This window comes from Argopecten irradians, chromosome 13 (assembly GCF_041381155.1).
Source record: "Argopecten irradians isolate NY chromosome 13, Ai_NY, whole genome shotgun sequence".
Taxonomy (NCBI): Eukaryota; Metazoa; Mollusca; class Bivalvia; order Pectinida; family Pectinidae; genus Argopecten; species Argopecten irradians.
In genome coordinates this window covers 18,372,459-18,393,493 of record NC_091146.1, presented here as the reverse complement: position 1 = coordinate 18,393,493, position 21,035 = coordinate 18,372,459, and the positions used below count along the sequence as shown (strand labels likewise).

Sequence of the window (21,035 nt, the reverse complement as noted above, 5' to 3'; positions counted from 1 at the left end):
CTGGTGAATTTGTTCCACATCTGACGGAACATTTTCTAACTTGACCTCGAACTTTAAGCTTCCGGTCGATGAAACGTCACTCAGTCCCGCTAAAAAGTGACGTCACATTCACCGAAATGACGTCATTTTTACGATATCGAAAATTTCGTATGGCGGTGTCGTCTTATTCTTCACTCATGGTAAATGTTTAAGCATTAAAAACTATCTTCCTATTGCATCTGTGTTCTATATTGATTCCAGAACATTGCATACAATCTTCATAAGGCGCGCTAGCGCAATATGAGATGATTGTCTGCAAAGTTCTGGCATCTATATAGACCAATGATGCCAGTGGAAGATAGTTTAATACTTATATTTAGATTATCAATTCACTTTAGGATCTCTGAATTAACATTGTTTACGCTAGACCAGGAAAACCGTTTATCAACGATAATTTAATCCACAAGATGGAACAGCCATTTTGACAATGATCAGTTGACGTCATCATGTCAACATTATCGACGTCATAATGGTTATGTTTTGGGTGTCAGTTATACCGTCATTTAGTACATCACATGATAATTTCTAGGAATGCGGTTGGATAACACCCATGGTCTATTTTGCGACGGTTCTCTGTCCTTCTTGACTACGGGAGACTATACCTGACTACGGGACCTATACCAAAGTATAGTCCCCCGGGAATGAACACGCGACCAAATATATGACGTCATAATGAATGTCATGTGACGTACTAAATCTATTATGGCCCTTTCCCTCGGGAACAGTTCTCCTATCGTGTTGTCTGGCGAGGTATAGTCCCCTCGTCTTCGACTCGGGGACTATACCTCTCCAGACAACACTATAGTAGAACAGTTCCCTCTGGAAAGGGCCATAATAGAATAATTATTCAATTTATCAGGGTTTTTTTCAGTGATATTACACACCGAATAGAATTAATGGTACTGTATGGGAATGTGCCTATATATTTCTCACAGTAGTAAAAAGGAGTACACTCTCATTCTGTTTAGTGAACGAATCTTTTCCCCTGCATCAAAGAAGCGTCTCGCTTCAAACGAAACCAAGTATATAACTGTAAATATGCTTTCGATTAGAATGTCATAATGGTTGCAGGATAAACAGAATAACTCTCTATATATATCACCGGTATGCGTTATTGATTCTACAGCAAATAAAATGAAAAGGCGAAAACTTACTATAGTCACAAAATGCATTGTTTAATGATCTGTAACGGTCATCCAGCCATGACATAACGGAGTCGATCCTTTAAATGATTTACAAGTAAATCTAAAAACGATCTACATACACATGTCCCTAGGCTGACGAAGACTTGTTTTACAGACATACACTATCAAAGCTGATACACAACCGACCGATGCTAACTTTTATCTATCAAAACAGAGCAGATAAAGTAGTAATTGTCCTCAGTAACAATGGTATGAAATTCTTATTTCATTTCAATATAATGTTATGTAAAATAATTAATTGCATTCCGAAAAAAAAAAATCCGTGACACTATGCACTATATGGATTTAGGTACTGATTGCACAGTTAACAAAGGCAAAACATAGATGTACACGATTAAACATCAATTATTTTTTCAGATGATGAATAATAGTTATAGTCTGTTGGTCGTGGATCAACTAATATGTAATATCAAATAGTATAAATATCCCTTTCACAAATTTTCGGCCTCTTGACCATCTTCAGGTACATTGAAACACAAGAAAAGCTAGGTGAAATCCATCTTGAACGTTCTGTGTTTCTATGTACCTGAAGATGGCCAAGAGGCCGAAAATTTGTGGAAGGGATATTTATACTATTTGATGTTTATATAATATTTTTATATTCTCCCTCTGGTGAACTAGTATTTGAAAGTAATATGTAATAATACCATTTTTTCAATTACCATAGCACAGTTTTTAAAAAGTAGAAATATCCCTCATACACACTTACACGGAACAGCAGTCCAATGCTGTTTTTTAACTGACAATAATAAACATATTTTATTGTCAGATAAATATTTTCATTTGTTTTTAATTCGTTTTTTTCATACTTCTATGAAGAATATATCCGAGAACAGCACAACGGCTCATATATATGGATTATATAAGCTTTCACACATTTTTCTATTAATATGATATATACATCTCAAATAGTTTTCATTTTATATTTAAATAGAATAGTTGATATTTTACTGAAAGTGCATTTCTACATTAGTGTTAATAAATTGATTTATTAACAGTTTACCAATAATGGATATTTACAGTTTGTACTGACATGGACTTAATAACCATGCTTTCTAGTATTATTATTAGCAGTGTATAATAATAGTACAACACGTGCGGCGATTTTATTGTTACGGGAATAGTCGCTGGCATAGAAACGTGGGGTCATGACCCCACTTTTGGTGGGAACATATGAATGACTCGATTCCAATCAGCTGTTCAATCGAATTCGTTGACGATGACGGGAGTGAACAAAATAAGGGTATTTTAATAAAAAAATATGCAACTGTCGTCATACTAAATAATATCCATTTACGTGAAAAACTGTAAATACAAGGAATAGATATTTATTTAGTTGAGGTTATGAGGGTATAATGATGATGGAGCCCTTGTTAATTTTATGTAACCAGGCTTCGCCGGGGTCACATAATTTACACGTGTTGTCTGGCGAGGTATAATCCCCTCGTCTTCGACTCGGGGACTATACCTCTCCAGACAACACTATAGTAGAACAGTTCCCTCTGGAAAGGGCCATAATAGAATAATTATTCAATTTATCAGGGTTTTTTCCCGTGATATTACACACCGAATAGAATTAATGGTACTGTATGGGAATGTGCCTATATATTTCTCACAGTAGTAAAAAGTGTTACATGAACGAATAACAGAAATGAGAAACCAGCAGCTAAATTCAAAACACAATTTAATTATATATACAATATTATACAGAGATGGTTTACAATGTCTAAAGTAATTGGTGGTGGTACAAGAGTAGTACGATGATTTAAAGTGTTATTTATCTGTATGCAAATATCCTGGTATAATCCTTGATCCTTCCAGGTTTCAAATTAACAATAATCAAAAATCCACAAGGAAATTGAATGTCCACCGATGATTTGTAAAGTTCCAAGCAATATGAATCAATCCACACAAAGTGTTGTAATAATCCACAGATAAAGTCACAATAGCTCTCCCAATAGAATCTAATATGGCACTGTACAATTCTTGATATATCTCATTACAGGTCTCATTACAGTTCTGATTAGCCTTGGACAGCTGGAGTATATATAGCTAAACCCTAATTCAAGAATATTGGAGAACCTTCTACTTCTAGAAATATCTAACTAAAAGCAGTAAACAAATAAACACACATAACTTTCTGGAAATAGATCATTCTAGATCTCTACTTAAAATCAACATGTTTACAAACATATTTGTTTATACATGATTATATTCTAGAAAGTTCTATAACCTAGATTAATGATATGACCTTTATAGGATGTATTGATAAAAAAAGCTATAGGAGTTATCTCCCTTATCTCATAACTACATGTATTTAGTGTCATACATAACAAAAGGAGTACACTCTCACTCTGTTTAGTGAACGAATCTTTTTCCCTGCATCAAAGAATGTCTCACTTCAAACGAAACCAAGTATATAACTGTAAATATGCTTTCGATTAGAATGTCATAATGGTTGCAGGATAAACAGAATAACTCTCTATATATATCACTGTATGCGTTATTGATTCTACAGCAAATAAAATGAAAAGGCGAAAAACTTACTATAGTCACAAAATGCATTGTTTAATGATCTGTAACGGTCATCCAGCCGTGACATAACGGAGTCGAACCTTTAAATGATTTACAAGTAAATCTAAAAACGATCTACATACACATGTCCCTAGGCTGACGAAGACTTGTTTTACAGACATACACTATCAAAGCTGATACACAACCGACCGATGCTAACTTTTATCTATCAAAACAGAGCAGATAAAGTAGTAATTGTCCTCAGTAACAATGGTATGAAATTCTTATTTCATTTCAATATAATGTTATGTAAAATAATTAATTGCATTCCGAAAAAAAAATCTGTGACACTATGCACTATATGGATTTAGGTACTGATTGCACAGTTAACAAAGGCAAAACATAGATGTACACGATTAAACATCAATTATTTTTTCAGATGATGAATAATAGTTATAGTCTGTTGGTCGTGGATCAACTAATATGTAATATCAAATAGTATAAATATCCCTTTCACAAATTTTCGGCCTCTTGACCATCTTCAGGTACATTGAAACACAAGAAAAGCTAGGTGAAATCCATCTTGAACGTTCTTGTGTTTCTATGTACCTGAAGATGGCCAAGAGGCCGAAAATTTGTGGAAGGGATATTTATACTATTTGATGTTTATATAATATTTTTATATTCTCCCTCTGGTGAACTAGTATTTGAAAGTAATATGTAATAATACCATTTTTTTCAATTACCATAGCACAGTTTTTAAAAAGTAGAAATATCCCTCATACACACTTACACGGAACAGCAGTCCAATGCTGTTTTTTAACTGACAATAATAAACATATTTTATTGTCAGATAAATATTTTCATTTGTTTTTAATTCGTTTTTTTCATACTTCTATGAAGAATATATCCGAGAACAGCACAACGGCTCATATATGTGGATTATATAAGCTTTAAACATTTTTCTATTAATATGATATATACATCTCAAATAGTTTTCATTTTATATTTAAATAGAATAGTTGATATTTTACTGAAAGTGCATTTCTACATTAGTGTTAATAAATTGATTTATTAACAGTTTACCAATAATGGATATTTACAGTTTGTACTGACATGGACTTAATAACCATGCTTTCTAGTATTATTATTAGCAGTGTATAATAATAGTACAACACGTGCGGCGATTTTATTGTTACGGGAATAGTCGCTGGCATAGAAACGTGGGGTCATGACCCCACTTTTGGTGGGAACATATGAATGACTCGATTCCAATCAGCTGTTCAATCGAATTCGTTGACGATGACGGGAGTGAACAAAATATGGGTATTTTGATAAAAAAAATATGCAACTGTCGCCATACTAAATAATATCCATTTACGTGAAAAACTGTAAATACAAGGAATAGATATTTATTTAGTTGAGGTTATGAGGGTATAATGATGATGGAGCCCTTGTTAATTTTATGTTACCAGGCTTCGCCGGGGTCACATAATTTACACGTGCTTCATTATCATTATACCCTCATAACCGCAACAAAATAAAAATATATTCCTTAATTAATTACTTGCTATACAAAGACATATATGATATATTTATTTAAAATAGTTTAATTATATATTAAGATGAAATTAACATATTTGAATTCATTAATTGATTGATTAACAATATACAAATCTTGTTGGTTGGTACCACAATAACAAATAAACAGCATTATCTGTAATTAGTTATCCTAAGAATGATTATGGGACAAAGAACTAATTCAAACCATGTGGACAAAAAAATTGTCATATTTTCGAAGCGATCTGCCACTGACGATTAATATGATGCGAATAATAATACGGGACATGGAAAGAAGATGAATACTTAACAGCACAATGAAATACTATTAATATAAAGAATGATTACGTATTCCGTCTTTGCATATTACAGAGTTAGCTCCCTTGCGGGTAGGTATCGACTGTTATGTCATAATGTTGTGAGCGCCATTCACGTCATTTTCTCCTTAAAGTAAGACGTTACACTCGCAAAAACATGACGTCACAATCAATACCTACCCGCAAGTGCAGATAACTCTGTAATATGCAAATCCGGAATACATTAATAAAACAAACGCACTGATTACGTATACATTAATAAACCAAACGTAATGGTTGGTTAATATCTAAAGTTTTGTACTGGCATTGTCTCAATAATCATACTTTTGAAAATACCATTATCATGATATAAAAATTCATAAATATGCAAGGATATTCCATTTCCACTGAATATGCAGGATATTTGAAAAAAAAATCTATGCAGTTATATATGCCTTATTTTTCATACCCATTAATCAAGAAGAGCTTTTCATATGCTATTACCAATCTTTTGAGAATTATAACAATACCTACAATGCATAAGTTCTAATTTTACAACGTCTAATAAGGCTCATAATAAATTTTGGCAGCACGTACTACCAAACATTATGATATTTACGTCCACAGTGCAGTATTAAGACTCCACATGGTTAAATCAAGAAAGATGTGATCTACCATTTCATTTTGATATTTTTTTACGGTTATATAAGTTATTATAAAATTACTTCTTTAGACATAAATAAATATACATAAGGTTTAAAAACAATAAATATTACCGTACATAAATTCTGTGTTGAGCAAATTCTTATAAAGCTTCAAACTCTCCGTTCCTTTTAATGATTTTCACAGCTTAATTTATCTAAAATTAGATTACTGAAAGAAAAAATAGGATGTCAAAATGCTCGACCAGTTAAGGCACATAACTTAAATTAGATCAATAACTGAAAACCGTTTGTGAATGGAATATATATATCACATAACAGGTCCCACGTAACGTTATGGTGTAAAATAAGATGAATATCATCTAGTTTTGACCTGCTGGCTAAGTCAATGGAAGGACGAATTAGATAGCTGGCGGTCATGAAAATTAATATCGTTTCTTTTGTCCAGTTACATTGTATATGCGGCTGCACGTCACATTTAAACTGAATCATCAATTCTTGAACTCCTAGACCGAAAACATTTGTACAGGAAACGAAAAAGAGTGTATCCGTCAGGTACAATTATCACCCCGACAACGGTTGCCAAGACGACACAAGCCACGCCTTCCAAAGTAACACTACTGGGCCGGGAGTCGTACACACTGATGAGCTTCCGTCTGCGATAGGACAAATTTGTTTTGTTTACAGAACTCGGACCTCAGCGCATCAAGTATCTCCTGTTTTTGGTGTTGGTCTAGGTTTGCGATGCTGTTTATGATGCAACACTGAGAGCAATGGTTATTTCCTATGCTAGAGCCTTCTGGTGAAGAAGTTTGTTGGCATTGTTGACGTCACTGATGTTGCTGTATCAGATGACTGCACACTTTCTGCTTCCGTCATAGCATATGTGGTGGTGGCCAATGGCGCATCCTTTTCTGTTGTACTGGCGTATGTGGATAAGTCATCAGTAGTTGTCTCAATTTTCAATGATGTAATTTCACCAGACGTTGTTATTTGTTCTGTCGTTGTATCAAAACCAACTGAAATAGAGAATACATTGACCGAAATGAACCCATATTTAGGGTACATGTGGACATTAGTTTTTTTATGTTATGCATATATGACTAAAAAAATCTGGTAAGCCGTTTATGATGAGAGTACACTCAGAATGTTGTGTTATATTTACTTGACACTTCTACTATATAAAAATAACCAAGGCAAAGTGAAGTTTATAGCAGTATAACTGACACCATACACGTGACCATTATGACGACAATAAGTTGACGTGGTGACGTCAACTGATCACCGCCAAAATGGTTGTTCCATCTCGTGGATTATATGGTCGTTGACAAATTGTTATCCTGGTTGAGCTTAAACAATATTAATACAGAAACCTTAAAATGAGTTTATAATGTAAATATAAGCATTAAACTATCTAGTGCGCATTATGAAGATGGTTTGCAAAGCTCTGGCATCTATATATATATATAGACCATAGATGTCATAGGAAGACAGTTTACTGCTTGAATATCTTCATAATATACAAAAATCTATTCAAATTGATTTTAATATAATTCAATTTAATAAAAAAAACAATTTCTTACATATTCAAAAATTCATTTGAAATCATTATGCTAATCTCAGCCAATCCGAAGCGACGTTTACAAACGGCGACGCCATGGGTTGATTAAGTGAATTTTAAAGCCAATGAAAATACTCGTTACAAGCCAAATTGAGTCATCAAAATTCATCAAACGTCAACAATAGATATTGACCACTTTTGGGTCTCCTTACAAGGGTTGATAACACTGTAGTAAGTTAAACTATAATCATTGTCAACTTGAAGCATATTATATACAGAGTAATATGAAACCCAAGGAGATTTAATCATTGCAAATATCACGTAGTGACAATATACAAAATTTTATTACACTTCAGTCAAAAAACTAATAAAACTAACTGATAACATATTCTTGGTGAAAAGCAGTATCTCTATGCACATGTTTTTTCTCTCTTCCTTTAAAAAACTAACCACCTGAGCCAGGAACCTGTAACTTATTCATTAATCGATTTGTCGATCGATGAAAGCGGAATATGAATGCGTAATCAAATAACACAGTTATGTCGCATGTTTAACTAGAACATATTACGTTTCTAATTACAAAGGTATACATTAAACATACACGCCATCATGCATAGCAAGTTAGCACATTTCTGTTTGACAAATGAGATGTTTGCTATAACATGAAGATGCTGTCTGTGATAGTTACTGAAATAGTGTCTGACTCTAAGTTAACACTATCTGTCTGAAAGGATTTTTTTTCTCAAGTAACGTAATACAAAATTTCGTTTGGAAACGCGATATAAAACTCTCACGTCATGAAATGAAAATATATACTCAGCATTATTTGACCCTTGTAATTGTTATTGGTACAATACATTGATTAGATATTGATCACACAATCACTAAATATAATAAAACTGAATACGCTGACAAAACTACAAATGAAACCAATAGGAATAAAATGTCTGTCTCTGACAAGTCTGATTTTTTAAAAACCATAACAGTAATTGCGTTAATTAAAATACGCTTTGAAATAACTTTAGATAGAAAATCCCCCTCTTTAATTCTTTAAGTGTCGGGCATTTTGGGGTCTGTCGTATTCACATGATGGCTCATTACCTGTTTCACAAAGAGCTTCATGTTCCATGTAACACTCCCATGTAAACATCTCATTACTGGATAAGGGCTACACATTCTCGTTCATGGACACCTTTCAGGCTCTGAGGTTAGAATTACTCCAGCGAGCCCAGCCATTGTTACACCCACTGCGTTGTATAGTCAATATTGATACAGTCAAACGTATTATTGAACCGCATTCCCGTCCAATAGGATCCCCATTCCCTGGAAGCAATGATAATGTGTTTTTTTAAGTTTAAAACTTAATTGACAAATATCAAAGTTCTTAGACAGAAACATTGCCTATACAAAACAATGCAATGGTTAAAAGTTGAATTTTTTGATTTGACATTTTTGCATCAATTTCAATATCAAACAACTGTTGACAAATATCAAATGAATTAGACAGTAGCAATGCCTATACAAAACAATGCAATGGTGAAAGCTGAATTTTTTTAAATTAATATTTTCGTTTCAATTTCAATTTCAAACAAATATGTTGACAAATTTCAAATGGATTAGACAGCAACAATGTCTTTACTAAACAATACACATGGTTCAACTTGAATATTTGAAATGATACCTTTGTTTCAATTTCAATATCAAACAACTGTTGACAAATATCAAATGAATAAGACAGTAGCAATGCCTATACAAAACAATACAATGTTACAACTTGAATATTTGAAATGATACCTTTGTTTCAATTTTAATTTCAAACATTTATTGACGATTGTTAAATCTATTAGACAGCAGGCATTGTCTACACAATTTCTTCTACAAGCTACCAACATTTATAATCCATGACACACAAAACAGAAATAAGCTTAATTAAAATGAAGGATGTAACTCCAAGATATACATTACTTTTGATAAAGAGTTATTAATAGACCAAAAGAGTTATTAGTTTTTTATAAAGTGTAAATTATGAAAACAATAGCCTAAATAACAATAAGTTAAAGTTTTTTTAGATGATTCTTCATTTAAATCATATCAGAATCTATATATATCACTGGTATGCGTTATTGATTCTGCAGCAAATAAAATGAAAAGGCGAAAAACTTACTATAGTCACTAAAATGCATTGTTTAATGATCTGTAACGGTCATCCAGCCATGACATAACGGCGTCGAATCTTTAAATGATTTACAAGTAAATCTAAAAACGATCTACATACACATGTCCCTAGGCTGACGAAGACTTGTTTTACAGACATACACTATCAAAGCTGATACACAACCGACCGATGTTAACTTTTATCTATCAAAACAGACCAGATAAAGTAGTAATTGTCCTCAGTAACAATAGTATGAAATTCTTATTTCATTTCAATATAATGTTATGTAAAATAATTAATTGCATTCCGAAAAAAAAATCCGTTGACACTATGCACTATATGGATTTAGGTACTGATTGCACAGTTAACAAAGGCAAAACATAGATGTACACGATTAAACATCAATTATTTTTTCAGATGATGAATAATAGTTATAGTCTGTTGGTCGTGGATCAACTAATATGTAATATCAAATAGTATAAATATCCCTTTCACAAATTTTCGGCTTCTTGACCATCTTCAGGTACATTGAAACACAAGAAAAGCTAGGTGAAATCCATCTTAAACGTTCTTGTGTTTCTATGTACCTGAAGATGGCCAAGAGGCCGAAAATTTGTGTGGAAGGGATATTTATACTATTTGATGTTTATATAATATTTTTATATTCTCCCTCTGGTGAACTAATATTTGAAAGTAATATGTAATAATACCATTTTTTAATTACCATAGCATAGTTATTAAAAAGTAGAAATATCCCTCATACACACTTACACGGAACAGCAGTCCAATGCTGTTTTATAACTTACAATAATAAACATATTTTATTGTCAGATAAATATTTTCATTTGTTTTTAATTCGTTTTTTTCATACTTCTATGAAGAATATATCCGAGAACAGCACAACGGCTCATATATGTGGATTATATAAGCTTTCACACATTTTTCTATTAATATGATATATACATCTCAAATAGTTTTCATTTTATATTTAAATAGAATAGTTGATATTTTACTGAAAGTGCATTTCTACATTAGTGTTAAATTGATTTATTAACAGTTTACCAATAATGGATATTTACAGTTTGTACTGACATGGAATTAATAACCATGCTTTCTAGTATTATTATTAGCAGTGTATAATAATAGTACAACACGTGCGGCGATTTTATTGTTACGGGAATAGTCGCTGGCGTAGAAACGTGGGGTCATGACCCCACTTTTGGTGGGAACATATGAATGACTCGATTCCAATCAGCTGTTCAATCGAATTCGTTGACGATGACGGGAGTGAACAAAATATGGGTATCTTAATAAAAAAAATATGTCGCCATACTAAATAATATCCATTTACGTGAAAAAGTGTAAATACAAGGAATAGATATTTATTTAGTTCGCCGGGGTCACATAATTTACACGTGCTCCATTATCATTATACCCTCATAACCGCAACAAAATAAAAATATATTCCTTAATTAATTACTTGCTATACAAAGACATATATGATATATTTATTTAAAATATTTTTAATTATATATTAAGATGAAATTAACGTATTTGAATTCATTAATTGATTGATTAACAATATACAAATCTTGTTGGTTTGTACCACAATAACAAATAAACAGCATTATCTGTAATTAGTTATCCTAAGAATGATTATGGGACAAAGAACTAATTTAAACCGTGTGGACAAAAAAATTGTCATTTTTTCGAAGCGATCTGCCCCTTTAACAAGACACACAAAACGAAGACGATTAATATGATGCGAATTATAATATGGGACAACGAAATAAGATGAATACTTAACAGCACAATGAAATACCCTTATTATAAAGAATGATTACGTATTCCGTCTTTTCATATTACAAAGTTAGCTCCCTTGCAGGTAGGTATCGACGTTTACATCATAATTTTGTGAGCGCAATTCACGTCATTTTCTCCGAAAAGTATGACGTTACGTTCGCAAAAACATGACGTCACAATCAATACCTACCCGCAAGTGCAGATAACTCTGTAATATGCAAATCCGGAATACATTAATAAATCAAACGTAATCGTTGGTTAATATCTAAAGTTTGTACTGACATTGTCTCAATAATCATACTTTTGAAAATACCATTATCATGATATAAAAATTCATAAATATGCAAGGATATTCCATTTCCACTGAATATGCAGGATATTTGAAAAAAAAATCTATGCAGTTATATATGCCTTATTTTTCATACCCATTAATCAAGAAGAGCTTTTCATATGCTATTACCAATCTTTTGAGAATTATAACAATGCCTACAATGCATAAGTTCTAATTTTACAGCGTCTAATAAGGCTTATAATAAATTTTGGCAGCACGTACTGCCAAACATTATGATATTTACGTCCACAGTGCAGTATTAAGACTCCACATGGTTAAATCAAGAAAGATGTGATCTACCATTTCATTTGATATTTTTACGGTTATATAAGTTATTATAAAATTACTTCTTTAGACATAAATAAATATACATTAGGTTTAAAAACAAGAAATATTACCGTACATAAATTCTGTGTTGAGCAAATTCTTATAAAGCTTCAAACTCTCCGTTCCTTTTAATGATTTTCACAGCTTAATTTATCTAAAATTAGATTACTGAAAGAAAAAATAGGATGTCAAAATGCTCGACCAGTTAAGGCACATAACTTAAATTAGATCAATAACTGAAAATTGTATATGCGGCTGCACGTCACATTTAAACTGAATCATCAATTCTTGAACTCCCTAGACCGAAAACATTTGTACAGGAAACGAAAAAGAGTGTATCCGTCAGGTACAATTATCACCCCGACAACGGTTGCCAAGACGACACAAGCCACGCCTCCCAAAGTAACACTACTGGGCCGGGAGTCGTACACACTGATGAGCTTCCGTCTGCGCGAGGACAAATTTGTTTTGTTTACAGCTAACTCGGACATCAGCGCATCAAGTATCTCTTGTTTTTGGTGTTGGTCTAGGTTTGCGATGCTGTTTATGATGCAACACTGAGAGCAATGGTTATTTCCTATGCTAGAGCCTTCTGGTGAAGAAGTTGTTGGCATTGTTGACGTCACTGATGTTGCTGTATCAGATGACTGCACACTTTCTGCTTCCGTCATAGGATATGTGGTGGTGGCCAATGACGCATCCTTTTCTGTTGTACTGGCGTGTGTGGATAAGTCATCAGTAGTTGTCTCAATTTTCAATGATGTAATTTCACCAGACGTTGTTATTTGTTCTGTCGTTGTATCAAAACCAACTGAAATAGAGAATACATTGACCGAAATGAACCCATATTTAAGGTACGAAATATGGACATTAGTTTTTGTTATGTTATGCATATATGACTAAAAAATCTGGGTAAGCCGTTTATGATGAGAGTACACTCAGAATGTTGTGTTATATTTACTTGACACTTCTACTATATAAAATAACCAAGGCAAAGTGAAGTTTATAGCAGTATAACTGACACCATACACGTGACCATTATGACGACAATAAGTTGACGTGGTGACGTCAACTGATCACCGTCAAAATGGCTGTTCCATCTCGTGGATTATATGGTCGTTGACAAATTGTTATCCTGGTTGAGCTTAAACAATATTAATACAGAAACCTTAAAATGAGTTTATAATGTAAATATAAGCATTAAACTATCTAGTGCGCATTATGAAGATGGTTTGCAAAGCTCTGGCATCTATATATATATAGACCATAGATGTCATAGGAAGACAGTTTACTGCTTGAATATCTTCATAATATACAAAAATCTATTCAAATTAATTTTAATATAATTCAATTTAATGAAAAACAATTTCTTACATATTCAAAATTCATTTGAAATCATTATGCTAATCTCAGCCAATTCGAAGCGACGTTTACAAACGGCGACGCCATGGGTTGATAAAAGTGAATTTTAAAGCCAATGAGAATACTCGTTACAAGCCAAATTGAGTCATCAAAATTCATCAAACGTCAACAATAGATATTGACCACTTTGGGTCTCCTTACAAGGGTTGATAACACTGTAGTAAGTTAAACTATAATCATTGTCAACTTGAAGCATATTTATACAGAGTAATATGAAACCCAAGGAGATTTAATCATTGCAAATATCACGTAGTGACAATATACAAATTTTTATTACACTTCAGTCAAAAAACTAATAAAACTAACTGATAAAATATTCTTGGTGAAAAGCAGTATCTCTATGCACATGTTTTTTCTCTCTTCCTTTAAAAAACTAACCACCTGAGCCAGGAACCTGTAACTTATTCATTAATCGATTTGTCGATCGGATGAAAGCGGAATATGAATGCGTAATCAAATAACACAGTTATGTCGCATGTTTAACTAGAACATATTACGTTTCTAATTACAAAGGTATACATTAAACATACACGCCATCATGCATAGCAAGTTAGCACATTTCTGTTTGACAAATGAGATGTTTGCTATAACATGAAGATGCTGTCTGTGATAGTTACTGAAATAGTGTCTGACTCTTAGTTAACACTATCTGTCTGAAAGGATTTTTTTCTCAAGTAACGTAATACAAAATTTCGTTTGGAAACCCGATATAAAACTCTCACGTCATGAAATGAAAATATATACTCAGCATTATTTGACCCTTGTAATTGTTATTGGTACAATACATTGATTAGATATGATCACACAATCACTAAATATAATAAAACTGAATACGCTGACAAAACTACAAATGAAACCAATAGGAACAAAATGTCTGTCTCTGACAAGTCTGATTTTTTAAAAACCATAACAGTAATTGCGTTAATTAAAATACGCTTTAAAATAACTTTAGATAGAAAATCCCCTTTTAATTATTTAAGTGTCGGCATTTTTGGGTCTGTCGTATTCACATGATGGCTCATTACCTGTTTCACAAAGAGCTTCATGTTCCATGTAACACTCCCATGTAAACATCTCATTACGGATAAGGGCGACACATTCTCGTTCAGGACACCCTTCAGGCTCTGAGGTAGAATTACTCCAGCGAGCCCAGCCATTGTACACCCACTGCGTTGTATAGTCAATATTGATACAGTCAAACGTATCATTGAACCGCATTCCCGTCCAATAGGATCCCCATTCCCTGGAAGCAATGATAATGTTTTTTTAAAGTTTAAACTTAATTGACAAATATCAAAGGTCTGAGACAGAAACATTGCCTTTACAAAACAATGCAATGGTCAAAGTTGATTTTTTTGAATTGACATTTTTGCTTCAATTTCAATATCAAACAACTGTTGACAAATATCAAATGAATTAGACAGTAGCAATGCCTATACAAAACAATGCAATGGTGAAAGCTGAATTTTTTAAATTAATATTTTCGTTTCAATTTCAATTTCAAACAAATATATTGACAAATTTCAAATGGATTAGACAGCAACAATGTCTTTACTAAACAATACAATGTTACAACTTGAATATTTGAAATGATACCTTTGTTTCAATTTCAATTTCAAACATTTATTGACGAATTTCAAATGGATTAGACAGCAACAATGTCTTTACTAAACAATACAATGTTACAACTTGAATATTTGAAATGATACCTTTGTTTCAATTTCAATTTCAAACATTTATTGACGATTGTTGAATGTATTAGACAGCAGGCATTGTCTTACACATTTCTTCTACAAGCTACCAACATTTATAATCCATGACACACAAATCAGAAATAAGCTTAATTAAAATGAAGGATGTAACTCCAAGATATACATTACTTTGATAAAGAGTTATTAATAGACCAGTAGGCAACCAACAACAATAGTTTTTTATAAAGTGTAAATTATGAAAACAATAGCCTAAATAACAATAAGTTAAAGTTTTTTATAGATGATTCTTCATTTAAATCATATAATTAAAAATACTACCTCATATAAGGAAAACAAACGGTAAAAAGGGGAAACACAGGAATAGTGAAGTTTCAGCGTTGCGGGTTGATTTTCAGATGATGTAGAAAGAGGAGAATGCATGATTTGTATACATGTAGCAGACAAGCTTTTGGTTACAGTACTCCTTAACACTACCGACAGAGCATAACAATGCTGATCATTTGAACAATTATTGATGTTAAATCACGTCTATATGTGTCAAATTATAACACAAATACAAATATGAAATACTTTTTTTTTGCTTTTGGTGCATGCACAATCAGTACTTCTTTCCATAATGCAATGGAGGGTTTTCGGGACGTTTCTTGAAGTAAAACGATAAGATCAAACTTTTCGATTGTGGTAATGGGGTAAAGTAATAATTAAATGTTGTAACTCAAACAATACTAGATCTAATTCCTTTGCTCCCCGTTTTTGATAGAGAAAAATATTATTCCTCAGCGGTGTTTGTTTTTACTATTAAAAAATCTTGAAGATAATCATTCATTTCCATATCAATATTAATTAGACGAAACGGTACTCACATATAGTTTTCGGTATACTGATTATGCGCGGTGAAGTAGTCCCACTTTTCCTGACTATCGAGGACAATGAGTCTACCATTATGGTCCATACAGTATTCAACCGCCATGGCCCAATTTAATGCGCCAGGGCTGATTATCATATCCGTGAAGAAAGGTAGTCCATCTGATAAACATATCATAACATAGGGTCAACGTTACGAAAAAAATATACAAATACAGTAAAACTTATCTAAGCCGGTTCTTGTCTAATAGGATACCTGTGTATTCCGGCGGAAGTGTTTCGCCAATAGTTATTTTATTTGTTCTTAGTGGCATTGTTGTAATACTCATAAGCGGCCCTCGGCCCGCACTTCCGGCCGGGCCTCATCCGGTGTTAAACCAGTTTCCACAGAAGATCACGGTGTTGGCTTTAATGGCTTATGGTAAACTTATATAATCAGAAAACTTATACATGCTGGCAAAATATGCGGGCCTCCGTGACATCCGGTTTAAGTTGTAAATATGCTTTATGAAACAGAATTCACACAAAACATTGAAGTGATTTAATCTGAAATCAATTTCTTGTAATAATTGTGGTAGCATCTTATTATAAACATGTTTTTCCTGTCATAAATGAAACCAGAAACTCACATAAAATAACTTGAAAAAATGAGGTCAGTTTCACATTGGGAAACGATGAATGCCTTACCTGGTATGTGAACAACAAACAATATCGTAAGGATTATACCATACATTGGTACTGTGTAACTACGACCACGAAAGATACATGCCTCTGACAACAGGACACGGGTTATCTGAAGATGTCTCTCTTTGTGCTAACGGCACAGTGATACTGATACACACTTAGGTATATGATCATTTCTCTGTTTGTGTTTGCGATGAATTTTTAATACTTCCACGAACCATTGGGATAATTAGTCTTAGCTCTATATATACATTACCTTTCGTTTCCTATGGGACTGACTTTTATCTGTATTGTTGTTTTAAATTTCATCAGATTATATTACGGAAAAAAGATATCAAAAAGTGACATGTTCGGCAATTTGAACTGATAAACAATAAAGTAATAAGTCATAGTTTTGCTTGATTACAAACAATATCGGGATTATTACAGCATCCATTTGTACTGTGTAATTACGATCACGGGTTGTCTGAAGATGCCTCCCTTTGTGCTAACAACACAGTGATACTTCCAAAAACCATGTGGATTATCAGCCTAAGCTCTACACATTTTTTACATTTGTTTTCTGATGGGACTAATAACCGCCGCAATTCGATCTTTCAAATGGACCATAAATGAAATATTGGTTTTGCGTTACTGACAGTTTTCCCTATAGATAATTTTCAATTTTTCATTATTCATTCAGTCTTTGCACCGTTTATTTTAATTGTACGTAATATTTAAGTCATTCTGGCTTTATTTTTATTGTATATAGGCCATCAGTCGTTATGGCTTTATTTTCATTGTGCATACACCCTCAGTCGTCCTGGCTTTTTTATTGTACATACACCCTCAGTCGTCCTGGCTTTTTTTATTGTACATACACCCTCAGTCGTCCTGGCTTTTTTTATTGTACATACACCCTCAGTCGTCCTGGCTTTTTTTATTGTACATACACCCTCAGTCGTCCTGGCTTTTTTTATTGTACATACACCCTCAGTCGTCCTGGCTTTTTTATTGTACATACACCCTCAGTCGTCCTGGCTTTTTTATTGTACATACACCCTCAGTCGTCCTGGCTTTTTTATTGTACATACACCCTCAGTCGTCCTGGCTTTTTTTATTGTACATACACCCTCAGTCGTCCTGGCTTTTTTTTATTGTGCATACACCCTCAGTCGTCCTGGCTTTTTTTTATTGTACATACACCCTCAGTCGTCCTGGCTTTTTTTATTGTACATACACCCTCAGTCGTCCTGGCTTTTTTTATTGTACATACACCCTCAGTCGTCCTGGCTTTTTTATTGTACATACACCCTCAGTCGTCAAGGCTTTTATTTTTATTGTACACACATTCATGGCTTTTATTTTGTACACACGCCCTCAGTCGGCCTAGATTTTATTGGTATAGTGCATACGCCCTCGGTTGTCATGGTTTTTTACATTCGGAATCAGTTGTCAAGAACTTTATTTTAATTGTACATACAGCCTTAAGTCGTCCTAATTCTTAATTTAATTGCACTGCTTGGCTATTTTGTTGACTTTAACACTAAAATGACATATTATCTGTTTAAAATGTCAGATTATGTAACTGAAAAAATCATTTTATTCGTAGACAAAAACTACATGTATGGTAATTTGAACTGATAAACAGTTAATGGACAGTCAGTTTGTAAAATGATGACATTTGTACTCTTTCTATTACACACACTACGTATTTGTTCGCATAGGGAGATGAATATTACATCACTGTTTGTTAAGATCGATCAATCATAGTTTTACCTGATTACATTTGATGGTATCGCAAATTGGATTCCTGCAAGTAGGGAATTGTAATAATGTACCTGCTGTCCCAGTTGTTGGATTATAAATGCGACAATAGTAAATTCCTGTGCATTGCCGGCGGGCGATTTTTACATCAGAAGATGCCTAATGCGGGCTATCTGTCGATGCGGTTTATTTAAGCATTAAGAAATCATGGTTGAATTATAGGACCATAAATCCCCTAAGAAGGCAAATTTAATACTTATATTTCCGTTTTCTTTCATTTTCAAGCCAAGCTGTAATATACACTGTTATCGCTTTTACCACTTCAAATTCCCCGCTGCCCCCGTCAGTGGAGCCTCTTCTTGTCATATCATAAATAGCTCCGACGTCATAAGAACCCCTAACGCTATTCGCGGTAAAAGAGTCCATGGAAATAAAACGCAAGTATGCACAAAAAATGCGCATTGCATCATTACGTCATCGAACGTGTTGGACATCGCCGAGCGACGTACAGGTTCCAGTGTAACCGTAAAAAATGCAAAACCATTCACAAAAACCAAGTGCCTCTATATAAAAATACATGGTTTTCTGGGTACCATTTGTATTTGAGGAAAAGTCTGTTACTTATTTACTGTTTCTTGAACAAATTTCCGTACGACTTAGCAATAGAGGAAACATCGGTAAGTTCGGCATCGGAAGTGTACAAGGCAAAAAACGAAAACCAGAGGCGTCGAAAGAAACAGTATCGGACTACTATAATTATTGCCGAGAAATTTGTTCATGGGTTGTTGAAAATACCAAGTTTCAGCAAATAGGCGGACTGCATTAGGTAAGATAAACTGTTGTTTTCAAAATGTGAAAAATCAAGGGGGGGGGGGGGGGGGGTAAACAGCCAAAGAGTTTAAAAAACAATTTACAATATTTTCCCGAAATATATGTCTTTGTATATCAACTGAACATGGTAAGACGACATTATCCACGAATTTTTAGGAAGAACAGGAGGGGGTTTCAAAAGGAACTCTTACTCGGCGGTCAATACGACGTCAAAATACATGTTAAACATTTAACTACATCAACAGGAGTTATATAAGAGAATTGATCTCATAAATTCAATTTTTGGTTGGTAAGGTTATATAGTGTCAGTCCCGAACAAATGGAAATATATGTATAAAGTATTACCAAATTTGAAAAAAATGTGCGGGATATAAGTTGTCAGCTATTTTAATCTTTGTTAGGTAAATTAAGGATAACCTCTTCTATTCTCTTGACACCGCCTCACTTTTGACCTTCTATTGAGCGCTCGCCACCCCTTTGAGGTAGACTCTGCGTTCTGTCCGAGACACACTAAAGACTATAAAAGTGATAGTTTCTGATCCTGCTTAGCGATCAGTTGTCAGTATAACCTGACCAGGTGTGTTGTGTTTGTTCGGTGTCTTCAGTGATATATCTAAAGTTATTTAAAACTTATATGCCGTATTTTCATACTCACGAATCAAATAAGTTTTTGATATTTTATTCATCAATAAAAAATTACCAACATTTTGAGAATAACAATAATATCGGTGGATAGGTTTAAATCTTACCAGTACAAATAAGAGCTAAAAATGATTTTGGTAGTACTGCCAAAATCGTTATATTACTATCTACAGTTCAGTGAATTGAGTATACAAATGTATACGATCAGACCATGAAGCCAATTATATCAATTTCATTTAACATTTTTACAATATTATTAGTAATTGTAAAGTGATTTCTGTAGGTATATTTCCGTCTAAACAGATAGAAGACATTAAAACCCTGCATAGCGTTTGTGTTCTCACTTACGTATTTCCGCCCAGCTGCGGTACATATAAATTTTAATTAATTTTAGTTTATTTGAACCATTCACCTTACCCGTTTCCATTGTATTCATCATTAATCTATTTCGCGCTGAAAAGCAAGATTAAAAATCGTAAACATAGCTTGCTCGTATAATGCAACAACAAAAATCTAGTTTTCTAATTCAGACTGAAATTGATACATATATATATATTTTATTTTGAACAAAGTGCATTACCTTACCTTGAAAAAGAAGAACAAAGAATGTCATCAAAAGTGCGATATCCATCGTTTGTACCTGGCTTTCGACGGTTCAATTAAGCGTTTTGTATCACCGGA

The 21,035-nt window shown here is 33.3% G+C and overlaps 1 pseudogene; it reads right to left on the bottom strand.

Annotated features, from left to right (window-relative positions):
• Positions 1-4,537: 4,537 nt before the first annotated feature.
• On the bottom strand, positions 4,538-20,985 carry LOC138305660 (uncharacterized; annotated as a pseudogene).
• Between the last annotated feature and the right edge of the window lie 50 nt (positions 20,986-21,035).